The sequence below is a fragment of the Rhinopithecus bieti genome, unplaced genomic scaffold, assembly GCF_001698545.2.
Source record: "Rhinopithecus bieti isolate Rb0 unplaced genomic scaffold, ASM169854v2 scaffold_12928, whole genome shotgun sequence".
NCBI classification, from domain to species: Eukaryota; Metazoa; Chordata; class Mammalia; order Primates; family Cercopithecidae; genus Rhinopithecus; species Rhinopithecus bieti.
The window spans coordinates 2,070,028-2,083,225 of record NW_016807614.1 but is presented as its reverse complement, the minus strand read 5'-3'; the positions used below and the strand labels follow the sequence as shown (position 1 = coordinate 2,083,225).

Genomic DNA, 13,198 nt, shown 5'->3' with positions numbered 1-13,198 from the left:
TTTTTTAGAGCAGTTTTAGGTTTAAAGAAAATGAGACAGTTTGGAGAGTTCTTGCGTGCCCCCTTTCGCCACATTTTCCCATATTAACATCTTGCATTAGTGTGGCACATTTGTTAACAATTGATGAGCCAATAATACTGAACATGATTATTAAACTAAAGCTCATAGTTTACATTAGGATTATTTGTGATATACAGTTCCATGGGTTTGAACAAATGTATAATGACATGTGTCCACTATTATAGGAACATATAGAATAATTTAACTGCCCTAAACCCACCCTGTGCTCCTTCTATTCAGCCCTTCTCTTCTTCACCCGAATCCCTGGCAACCACTGATCTTTTGACTATCTTTATAGGTTGCCTTTTCTAGAACATCATATACACTTGACCTTTAAACAGCATGGGTTTTAACTGCACAGGTCTTCTTTCACAAGATTTTTTTTGTTTTGTTTTGAGACAGTCTTTCTCTGTCGCCCAGGCTGGGGTATAGTGGTGCGATCTCGGCTCACTGCAACCTCCACCTCCAGGGTTCAAGCGATTCTCCTGCCTCAGCCTCCCAAGTAGCTGGGACTACAGGTGCCCACCACCACGCCCGGCTAATTTTTGTATATTTTTAGTGGAGATGGGGTTTCACCATGTTGGCCAGGCTGATCTTGAACTCCTGACCTCAGGTGATCTGCCTGTCTCGGCCTCCCAAAGTGCTGCGATTATAGGCGTGAACCACTGCACCTGGCCAAGATTGTTTTCAGTGAAAGTTACACGGAATGTGCTTGCCTCTCCTATCACCCCTCCCACCTCCTCTACCTCTTCTGCCCCCAAAACCCTTGAGACAGCAAGACTAACCCTCTTCTTCCTCTTCCTTCTCAGCCTACGCAACGTGAAGACAAAGATAAAGACCTTTATTTTATTTATTCGTTGTTTTTTTTTTTAAGGTGAAAGTCATGCTGTGTTGCCCACGCTGGAGTGCATTGGTGTGATCGTAGCTCACTGCAGCCTCAAACCCCTGGGCGCAAGGAATTCTCCCACCTCATCCTACTGAGTAGCTGGGACTGCAGGTATGCACTACCCTCTAGGCCAAGGATAAAAACCTTGTGATAATCCAGTTCCACTTAATAAATAGTAAATATATTTTCTGTTCCTTGTGATTTTCTTTTTTCTTATTTTTTAAAAGACGGGGTCTCACTCTGTTGCCGAGACTGGAGTGCAGTTGTACAATCTTGTCTCACTACAGCCTCAACCTTCTGGGCTCAAGCAATCCTCCTGCCTTAGCCTCCCACGTAGCTAGGACTACAGGTACATGCCAGCCCACCTGCACAATTTTTTTTTTTTTTTTTTTTAGAGATGGGGTCTCACCATATTGCCCAGATGGGTTTTGAACTCCTGGCTTCAAGCAATCTTCCTGCCTTGGCTTCCCAAAATGTTGGGATTCCAGGTGTGAGCCACTGCCCCTGGCCTTTCCTTATGATTTTCTTAATTTTTTTTATTTCTTAAAATATTAAGAATACAGTATATAATATATATAAACATACATATATATATATATCATACAAAATGCATGTTAATTGACTGGTTATGTTACCAGTAAGGCTTCTGGTCAGCACTAGACGATTAGTAGTTATGTTATTAGGGACTTAAAAGTTATACACAGATTTTCGACTGCACCCCTACCCCTCCGTGTTGTTCCAGGGTCAACCGTAATTGGAATCATACATCACATAGAATTTTCAGATGGACTTCTTTCACTAAGCAATATGCATTCAATGTTTCTTTTTGTGGATTGAATGCTCTTTAATTTTGATCACTGACTATTCCACTATATGGATGTAATACAGTTTATTCATTCACCTTTTGAAAAATATCTTAGTTGCTTCCATTTTTTGGCAATTATGAATAAAGTTACTATAAACATTTGTGTGCAGATTTTTGTGTGGGCTAAGTTTTCAACTCTTTTGGTAAATCCCTAGGAGTATGATTGCTGGGTCAGATGGTAAGAATACATTTAGCTTTATAAGAAATGTAAACTGCCAAACTGTCTTCAAAAGTGGCTGTGCTATTTTGCATCCCCAATGGCAATGAATGAGAGTTTCTATTGCTCCACATCGTTGCCAGCATTAGATATGAATAGTTTTTTGGATTTTAGCCATTCTAATATGAGTATAGTAGTGTCTCATTGTTGTTTGAATTTGCAATTCTCCAGTGACATATGATGCTGAGCATCTTTTCGTGTTTATTTGCCATCTGTATATTTTCTTTTCTTTCTTTTTTTTTTTTTTTGGAGACAGGGTCTCGCTCTGTTGCCCAGGCTGGAGTGCAATAACACAATCTTAGCTCCCTGTAACCTCTGCTTCCCAGGTTCAAGTGATTCTTCTGCCTCAGCCTCCCAAGTAGCTGGGACTATAGGTGTGCACCACCACACATGGCTAATTTTCTAATTTTAGTACAGACAGGGTTTCACCTTGTTGGCCAGGCTGTTCTCGAACTCCTGACCTCAAGTGATCCGCCTGACTTGGCCTCCCAAAGTGCTGGGATTACAGGCATGAGCCACCGTGCCCGGCCCACCATCTGTATATTTTCTTGGGTGAGGTACTTTTTCAACTCTTTTGCCCATTTTTAAAACTCGGTTGTCTGGCACTACTGAGTTTTAAGGTTTTAAGAGTTCTTTGTGTATATTGGATACTAGTCCTTTATCAGATAAGTGTGCTTTTTAATTTTTTTTCTTTTCTTTTCTTTTCTTTTTTTAAGACAGTCTCACTCTGTTGCCCAGGCTGGAGTGCAATGGTGCAATTATAGCTCACTGCAGCTGTGAACTCCTAGGCTCAAGCCATCCTCGTGCCTTAGCCTCCTGAGTATCTAGGACTATAGGTGTGCACTACCATGCCTGGCTAATTTTTATTTTATTTTATTTTTATTTTAAATTTTCTGTAGAGATAAGTTTTACTATGTTGCCTGGACTGGTCTCAAACTTCTGGCCCCAAGCAATCCTCCTCACTTGTTATATATTTTTTCTTTATCAGATGTGTGTTTTGCAAATATTTTCTCCCAATCGGCAGAGAAAATATGTGGCTTGTCTTTCCATTCTCTTAAATCACTGGATCTTTCACACTATGACTGACCGTTTAGTGCCACTGCCCTGATGCATGCTAAAACATCAGTGTTTGTGTAACATCACATCGCTGTTTGTGTAACATCAGTGCACATTGTGTAACATCACAACAAACACATCGCTGTTTGTGTAACGTCAGTGCAAATTTTAATACAAAGGAAAGGCAAAAGACATCTTAGTATTATTGTGAAAATAGTTTTAATTTTGTAGACACACGATCAAGGCCCCCATGGACCATACTTTGAGAACCACTGGCCTAAAGCAAACAAGGATAGCCTGTACTACTCTTTAGTTCAGGCCCAGTAAGACCAACTAGAATTAGCAATTTGAATTTTACAAATGTATAATGTTAATTTACTTTTCTGCAAAAAGGGGTTTGGAAGACACATAAGATATATAATGCATTGAACTTGGTGTTCTCATTCATTAGGAAGAGTCCATTTTGTTTACTTTTTTTTCCTGGTGATTTTTGAGAGAATATAATTTTAATTAATTTATTTATTTTTATTTTTATGTTAGTGTGTATTTTATGCTATATGCTTTTTGAGATGTATGTTTTTCTCATCTGTTCACGTGGAGTGCAGTCACCAGGCTGGAGTGCAGTGGCACAATCTCAGCTCACTGCAACCTCTGACTCTCCGGTTCAAGTGATTCTCCTACCTCAGTCTCCTGAGTAGCTGGGATTACAGGCACGCACCACCACACCCAGCTAATTTTTGTATTTTTAGTAGTGAAGGGGTTTCACCAGGTTGGCCAGGATGATCTCGATCTCCTGACCTCGTGATCCGCCTGCCTTGGCTTCCCAAAGTGCTGGGCTTACAGGTGTGAGCCACCACAACCAGCCTATAATTTTTATTTTTAAAGAAATACTTCGTGTGTGTGTGTGTGTGTGTGTGTGTGTGTAAATATATCAAGTAGAGTGTATGGGCCAATGAATGTCTCTCTCTCTTTTTGTCTGGAGTGCAGTGGTGTAATCATGGCTCACTAAAGCCTCAAACTCCTGGGTTCAATTGATATTCCACTTCAGCCTCCTGAGTAGCTGGGACCACAGGCGTGCACCACCACACCCAGCTAACTTAAACATTTTTGTAGAGATAGAGTCTCTCTATGTTGCCCAGATTGGTCTTGAACTCCTGGGCTCAAGCAATCCTCCTGCCTCAACCTCCTAAAGTGCTGGGATTACAGGTGTCAGCCACCGTGCCTGGCCCTAAATGTCTCTTAATGGCAACTAATAGGTAGATGATGCCCAGTAACGGATTTATGATATATTTGTCTATATAGACAAACATATAGTACCCCCAACTTTTCCTTTTCTCCTAGAAAGAAAAGCATATTTTCTTTCCTTCTGGTAGATGTACTTTCCCCTATTCCTTCCAAAACCCCTGAATATTTTATATTAAACAAACATAAGAAGACTCTGAAAGGTGGGAAAAAAGGAGGGCAGAACATCTATGGACTGCAGGATCTGAAGAACAACATTGCAGTGACTTACTTTGTTTTATTTTGACTCATATACACTAGACTTGGAGTTGAAAAGGTAGCAACCTGGAAATGCCAACAGTAGTCAAAAAAACCCAACCAAAGCCTGCTCTCTTTAGCCAAAGAACCATGGAAGGGGCAGCCTAGCAAGATGGAAAAGTTTTAAACATTGCTATGGATTGCATTGTATCTCCCCCACATTCATGTCGAAGCCTTAACTCCCAGTGTAATTGTATTTGGAGATGGGGCTTTTGGGAGATAATTAGGGTTAGATGAAGTAATGAGAATAAGGCACTCATGATGGAATCAGCAGCTTTATAAGAAGAATGGTGGGGTTGGGTGCGGTGTTTCACATCTGTAATCCCAGCACTTTGGGAGGCCGAGGTGGGAAGATCACTTGAGGTCAGGAGTTCAAGACCAGTCTGGCCAACATGGTGAGACCCCATCTCTACCAGAAAACACAAAAATTAGCCGGGCGTGGTGGTGCACATCTGTAATCCCAGCTACTCACGAGGCTGAGGCATGAGAATCGCTTGAGCACAGGAGGTGAAGGGTACAGTGAGCCCAGATTGTGGCCCACTGCACTCCAGCTTGGGAGACAGAATGAGACCCTGTCAAAAAAAAAAAAAAAAAAAAAAAAAAGGAGTGGAGAGAGATCATTCTCTCTGCCATGTGAAGACACAGTGAGAAGCCGATCATCTGCAACCCAGAAGAGAGCCCTTGCCAGAACTAAATTGGTTAGCACCTTGATCTTGGACGCCCTAACTTCCAGAACTGGGAAACATAAACGTCTGTTGTTGAAGCCACCAGTCTATATTTTGTTGTAGCAGCCTGAGAAGACTAATACAATAACTGCTCTACTCCAACCAAACAGCACAGCAAACCCTTTGGCCCCCACCCATGCCAACAAAGGCTGAGTGGGGAGCCCACGATTCCACCCTTATGAGGCTATAATGAGGCACCTCACCCACCAGGGTTGTGTCAGAGAAGGCCAAGTAGAGAGTCAATAATAAGTCCACTCTCCACCTGGCCCCCATGGTATCAGTGGAGACCATGTGGGAAGCCTACACTTACACCCCCAAAAGGCAGTAATGAAGTGTTCCTCTTCATTCCTGCTCAGTGGTATCAGAGAAGGACTAGCGGAGAGTCTAGACTTTTACCATCGTCCAGTGGTAATAAGGCAACCCCCATCTCAGTGTCAGTGGAGACCACCTGGGTAGCCAGAACGCCAACATCTGCCCAGCAATAATGAGAAGTGTAACTAAGATGTCAACAGAGGCTGAGTGAACCTAGTCTTCTATTTCCGTCTGGCAGTAATGGGATGGTGTCTTTTCTCCTCTGCTGGAGTAATGTCAAAAAAAAGCCAGCTAAAATACAGGGTTAAAATAAAATTGACAGCCTTATAAAATTGTCCAAGTTTCAGCTGAAAATGACTAATCATAACAAGAGCCAGGAAGTTCTCAAATGAAATGAAGAAGAGTCAATCAATAAATGCCAATACCAAGATGACAGAGATGTTAGAATTATATGACAAAGATGTCAAAGTAGCCATTACAAAAATGCTTCAAAAGGAATTCTGAACACAGTTGAAACAAATTAGAAAGTAGAAAGCCTCAGGAAACAAATATAATATATAAAGATGAACCAAATGAAAATTTTAAAACTTTAACACAATAACTGAAATTAAAAAGTCAGTGGTTGGACATAATACCAGGATAGGGAGGGAACAGAGAAGAAAAAAATCAGTGAAAGGAAGATAGAATAATAAAAATTACTCAAACTTAACAACAAATTACCAAAGGAATAATGGCTGAAAACATCTCAAATTTGGTAAGAGACAAGAAGATGAGCAAACCTCAAAGAAGACAAAGCCCAAATAAATCTATACCAAGACACCTTATAATGAAACTTCTGAAACCCAAAGACCAAGAGAAAAATATTAAAAGCAGCCAGAAAACAAACAACCCCAGGGAAAAAACCTATTTGAATGACAGTGGATTTCTTATCAGAAACCATGGGGGCCATAAGTCAGTGGTACGGTGTTTTTCAAGTGCTGAAAGAAAAGAACTGTCAATCCGGAATCCTATAGTCAATAAAATATTCTTCAGAAATGAAGACAAAACCAAGATATTCTCAGATGAAGAAAACTCAATTTTCACCAGCAGAATTACTCTAAAAGAGTGGCTAAAGGAAGTTCTCTAAAAAAACAGAAGAGGAAAATTTGGATCATCAGAAAAGGAAGTGATAAAAGAAGAAAACTTGGAGCATCAGAAAGAACACAATAAGTAAAAAAGGGGAGAGTAAACACAATAGTTTTTCTTTCTATTCTTCAGTTTTTGTTTTGTTTTGTTTTGAGACGGAGTCTTGCTCTTGTCACCCAGGCTGGAGTGCAATGGCGCCATCTCAGCTCACTGCAACCTTCGCCTCCTGAATTCAAGCGATTCTCCCTGCCTCAGCCTCCCAAGTAGCTGGGATTACAGATGCCCGCCACCATGCTGGGCTAATTTTTGTATTTTTAGTAGAGGTGGGGTTTCACCTTGTTGGTCAGGTTGGTCTTGAACTCCTGACCTCAAGTGATCTGCCTGCCTCAGCCTCCCAAAATGCTGGGATTACAGGCATGAGCCACCATGCCCGGCCTATTCTTCAGTTTTTTAAAAAATATATTTAATAGTTGAAGTAAAAATGACATGTTTTATATGGTTCTAAAAGTATGTAGAGGAAATATTAAGACAATTGTATTATAAATAGTGGAGGGCAACAGGATTTAAAGGGAAGCACGATTTCTACATTTCATTTAAACTGGCAAAATAATGACACCAGTAGACTATAATGGGTTATGTATATATAACGTAATACCTACAGCACTACCTAAAAAGCTATACAAAGCTTTTCAAAAGTTATCCAAAATGCTGTAGATTAATCAAAATGAAATTTTAACAGAAGTATGAGTAACCCACAGGAGGGCAGAAGAAAGAAAACAGAGAAATGAAAAATAGAACGAACAGAAAGGAAAAAATAAAATCAGAGATTTAAGGCTTAACATATTAATAATTACATTAAATGTAAGTGGTAGAAGCACATCAACTTTAAAAGAGAGAGATTGGCAGAGTGGATTTTAAAACACAACCCAACTGTATACTGTCTACAAGAAACTCATTTCAAATATAACAATATAGGCAGGTTAAAAGCAAAAGAATAGAAAAATATATCATGCAAACATTAATCAAAAGAAAGCAAGGGTGGCTGTATTAATATCAGATAAAGCAGACTTCAGAGCACAGAAAATTTCCAGAGACAGAGCAATTATATAATGATAAAAGGGTCAATCCACCAAAAAGACATAGCAATCTTAAATGTGTATGCACCAAACAACACAGCTGCAAAATACATGAAGTAAAACTGATAGAACTGAAAGGAGACATACACATATCCAGTTAAAATTGGAGAAAGATAACAGGCAAATCTTCAAACTAAAAAACACATCTAAATAACATAGAAGTCAAAAAAAAAGAGGTCTCAAGGGAAATTAAAAAATACATTGAAATGGGTGAAAATAAAAATACAATGTGTCAAAATTTGTGGGACACAGCCAAAGTAATACTGAGAAGGAAATATATAGCATTAAATGCATATGTTAGAAAAGAGGAAAAGTCCAAAATCAATCTATGATCCCACTGTAAGAACTTAGTAAAAGATGAGCAAAATAAATCCAAAGTAAGAAGAAAATAATAAAGAAAATCAATGACATTGAACACACACACAAATGGAAAAATCAATTAACCAAAGATCTGGTTTTTTGAAAAGATCAATAAAACTGACAAACCTCTAGCAAGACTGACAAAGTAAGAAATAAAGACACGAATTGTCAATATCAGGAAGGAAATAGATGAAATTATAGACACTGCAGACATCAAAAGGATAATAAGGGAATACTACAAACAACTCTAAATATTATAAATATGACAATCTAGATGAAATGGACCAATTCCTGGAAAAACACAAAGTACCACAACTCATCAAATAGGAAATAGATAATTTGAGTAACCCTATAACTAAAAAGAAATTGAACTTACAATTTTAAAACTCCCTAAAGGCCGGCGCGGTGGCTCAAGCCTGTAATCCCAGCACTTTGGGAGGCCGAGACGGGCGGATCACGAGGTCAGGAGATCGAGACCATCCTGGCTAACACGGTGAAACCCCATCTCTACTAAAAATACAAAAAATTAGCCAGGCGAGGTGGCGGGAGCCTGTAGTCCCAGCTACTCAGGAGGCTGAAGCAGAAGAATCACCTGAACCAGGGAGGCAGAGGTTGCAGTGAGCTGAGGTTGCACCACTGCACTCCACCTTGGTAACAGAGCAAGACCCTATCTCAAAATTAAACCAGTTCTATGTTATCTCTTTCAGAAAATACAAAAGGAGCAAGCACTTCCCAATTCATTTTATAATGCCAATATTACCTTAATACCAAAACCAGACAAGGACAACACAGAAAAGAAAACTACAGACCAAAATCATTAGTGAAAATAGATAGAAAATTCCTTAATAAAATATTAGCAAGTAGAATTCAGCTATATTTTAGAAAATGTATACACTAAGACTAAGCGGAGTTTTTTCAGGGATGCAAGGCTAGTTCATCATTCAAAAATCAGTCAATGACATCCACTATATTAACAGGCCAAAGAAGAAAGGTCACATAATAATATCAATAGATTCAGAAAAACCATTTAACAAAATTCAATAGTTATTCATGATAAAACTCCCAGAAAACAGGATTAGAGAGAGACCACCTTACTTGATAAAGAGCATCTATATGAAAAAATAGAAAAACAGAAAACAAAAAATAAAATCACAGATTTAAGGCCTACAGATTTAAGGCCTATAGCTAACATTTTAATCATGAAAGACTGAAGCTTTCCCCCTAAAGTTGGGAACACGGAAAGGATGTCTGCTTTTATCACTTTTATTGAACATAGTGCTGGAAGTCCTAGCCAGTGCAATAAGGTAAGAAAAGAAAGTAAATGGCATACAGTTTGGAAAGAAAGTAAATGGCATACAGTTTGGGAAGAAAGAAATAAAACTATCCCCATCTGCAGATGATATAATTGACCACATCAAAAATCCAGAAGAATCTGCTAAAAAAAAAAAAAATCTCATGGAACCAATAAGTGAGATCAACAAGGTTGCATGACATGAGATCAACATATGAAAAAAAATTATATTTCTACAAACTAGCAATGAACACATGGACATCTAAATTAAAATGTAATATTAATAATCACTCAAAATATGAAATAGGTGTAAATCTAACAAGACAAGTACAGGACATTTATGCTGTAAACTGTGCAATGTGATGAAAATAACAAGATCTTAAATAAATGGAATAATAGTCTGTATTTATAGATTCAACTCAGTAAAGTAGCTCAACATAGTAAAGATGTCAATTCTCCCCAAATAGATATAATGGTTTAATGCAATTCTCATTAAAAACTAAGCAAGATCTTTTGGTAGCTGTAGACAAGATTTTTCTAGAATTTATATGGAAAGTCCAAACAAAAAGCTACGGGGCAAAACCTGGGCTGGGATAGGGCATGAGGCAGTGCGTTGGGACATCCCTTGCATCAGGCTCAACAGTGCCTGTCACTGTGTGGCTAGCTGGGATGTTTGGGGTGGGTCAGGAGCAGGCATAGCCTGTTTGCCTCATTGTCCCCTAGCACCACAGGCTGCCAGCACCATGAAGCTATGGACTTTGGAGCACGTCTTTGACCACCTGTGGGAAATTGTTACAATAGTTGAAATGCAGAAATATCCAAACCCTATGAGCCTCAGTGTGGTTGGAGATGATGTGTTGGACAGACATATAGATCCCTCTGGATCCCTTCTCAGCACAGAGAGGGGGCTGCTTTCATTGTGAAGTCTCTTATTGGTGCAGCAAGAACCAAAACATATGTGCAAGAACATTCTGTAGTTGATCACGTAGAGAAAACAATGGAACTTAAATCTACTAACATTTCATTTACAAATAAGGTTTCAGTAGATGAGAGACTTATAGAAAAGCCACATCCTCGGGACTCAGAAAAAAACTATTTTGACTCAAGAAACCATAATCACTGTGAAAGGAGTCAGCCTCAGCAGTTACCTTGAAGGACTGATGGCAAGACTGAGAAGCAATGGAATGGGTAATACACAAATTAAATGCTGAGACTGAAGAACTGTTGGCCTCTGCAAGAGGAAGCATAGAGACTCTGATGGCAGCAGCAGAGTATCTGCAGAGAAATAATCATGAAAGTTGTTGGACAATGTCGGTTATCCCGGGTCTCTCCAAGCTGACTATATATTTGTTTGTTATTTTAAAAATAGAACTATCTTTTAGGTAGAAATTTTTTAAAAATATGCTGATGTAAGGCTATGTGACTTTTGATCAAAAGAGATGCAGGGCTTCTAAATAAAAGTGATCATTAGAAATTTTTAAAAAGAAAAGCTAAAACAATTTTGAATAAGAAGAGTAATGGGTGAGTAATCAGTCTACCCAATTTCAAGGCTTACTCTGAAGCTACAGGAATCAAGACTGTATAGTGCTGGCAAAGAGAGAGACACATTAGACACATATATTAATGTAATAGATTAAAGAATCTAGAAATAGACCCCTACAGATATGTCCAGTGGAGTTTTGACTAAGACGTAAGAACAGTTCAGTACGGAACTAAGACGTAAGAACAGTTCAATACGGAAAAGATAGACTTTTCAACAAATGGTGTTGGAGCAATTGGATATTCATAGGTGAAAAAAAAAAAAGGAACTTGACCCAACTCTCACATATTATACAAAAATTAATTCAAAAGATTGTGAACTTAAATGGGAAATGTAAAACTGTAAGATTGTTTAGAGAAAATAGGGGAAAATATTTGGAATCTAAGCTTATGCAAAGAGCTTTTAGATTTGACCCACAAACGTGATCCAGAAGAGGAAAAATGGACATATTTGACGTCATTAGAATAAAAAAATTTGCTCTGAAAAGACCTCATTAAGAGGATAAAAGCTCCCTATTCGATAAATGGTGCTGGGATAACTAGCGAGCCATAGGCAGGAGATAGAAGCTGAACCCCTTCTTTACACCATGTACAAAATCAACTCTATTAAGTCTTTAATCCAACTTTAAGATGAATTAAAGACTTAAATGTAAAATTCAAAATTATAAAACCCTGGAAGACTACCTAGGCAATACCATCCTGGACACAGGAACTGGCAAAGATTTCATGACAAAGACATCAAACGCAATCACAACAAAAGCAGAACTTGACAAATGGAATCTAATTAAACTTAACAGCTTCTGCACAGCAAGAGCAACTATCAACAGAGTTAACAGACAACCTACAGAATGGGAGAAAATATTTGCAATCTATGCATCTGACAAAGGTCCAATATCCAGCATCTATAAGGAATTTAAACAAATTTACAAGAACAAAACAACCCCATTAAAAGTGGGCAAAGGACATGAACAGACTATGTTTAAAAGAAGACATACCTGCAGCCAACAAGCATGTGAAAAAAGCTCAATATCGCTGATCATTAGAGAAATGTAAATCAAAACCAAAATGAGATACCATCTTACACTAGTCAGAATGGCTATTATTAAAAGTCAAAAGTAACAGATGTTAGTGAGGTTGGAGAGAAAAGGGAACACTTATACACTGTTGGTGAGAGTGTTAGCTCAACCATTGTGTAAAGCAGTATGGCAATTCCTTAAAGAGCTAAAAGCAGAACTACCATTCAATCCAACAATCCCGTTACCAGGTATATATCCAGAGAAATATAAATTATTCTACCATAAAGACACATGTGAGGCCGGGCACGGTGGCTTACGCCTGTAATTCTAGCACTTTGGGAGGCCGAGGCGGGCAGATCACCAGGTCAGGAGNCTCTGAAAAGACCTCATTAAGAGGATAAAAGCTCCCTATTCGATAAATGGTGCTGGGATAACTAGCGAGCCATAGGCAGGAGATAGAAGCTGAACCCCTTCTTTACACCATGTACAAAAATCAACTCTATTAAGTCTTTAATCCAACTTTAAGATGAATTAAAGACTTAAATGTAAAATTCAAAATTATAAAAACCCTGGAAGACTACCTAGGCAATACCATCCTGGACACAGGAACTGGCAAAGATTTCATGACAAAGACATCAAACGCAATCACAACAAAAGCAGAACTTGACAAATGGAATCTAATTAAACTTAACAGCTTCTGCACAGCAAGAGCAACTATCAACAGAGTTAACAGACAACCTACAGAATGGGAGAAAATATTTGCAATCTATGCATCTGACAAAGGTCCAATATCCAGCATCTATAAGGAATTTAAACAAATTTACAAGAACAAAACAACCCCATTAAAAAGTGGGCAAAGGACATGAACAGACTATGTTTAAAAGAAGACATACCTGCAGCCAACAAGCATGTGAAAAAAGCTCAATATCGCTGATCATTAGAGAAATGTAAATCAAAACCAAAATGAGATACCATCTTACACTAGTCAGAATGGCTATTATTAAAAAGTCAAAAAGTAACAGATGTTAGTGAGGTTGGAGAGAAAAGGGAACACTTATACACTGTTGGTGA

General features: G+C 38.6%; 1 pseudogene; it reads left to right on the top strand.

Annotated features, from left to right (window-relative positions):
- Positions 1-10,315: 10,315 nt before the first annotated feature.
- LOC108536245 (PRELI domain containing protein 3B pseudogene) lies at positions 10,316-10,911 on the top strand (annotated as a pseudogene).
- Positions 10,912-13,198: the final 2,287 nt, after the last annotated feature.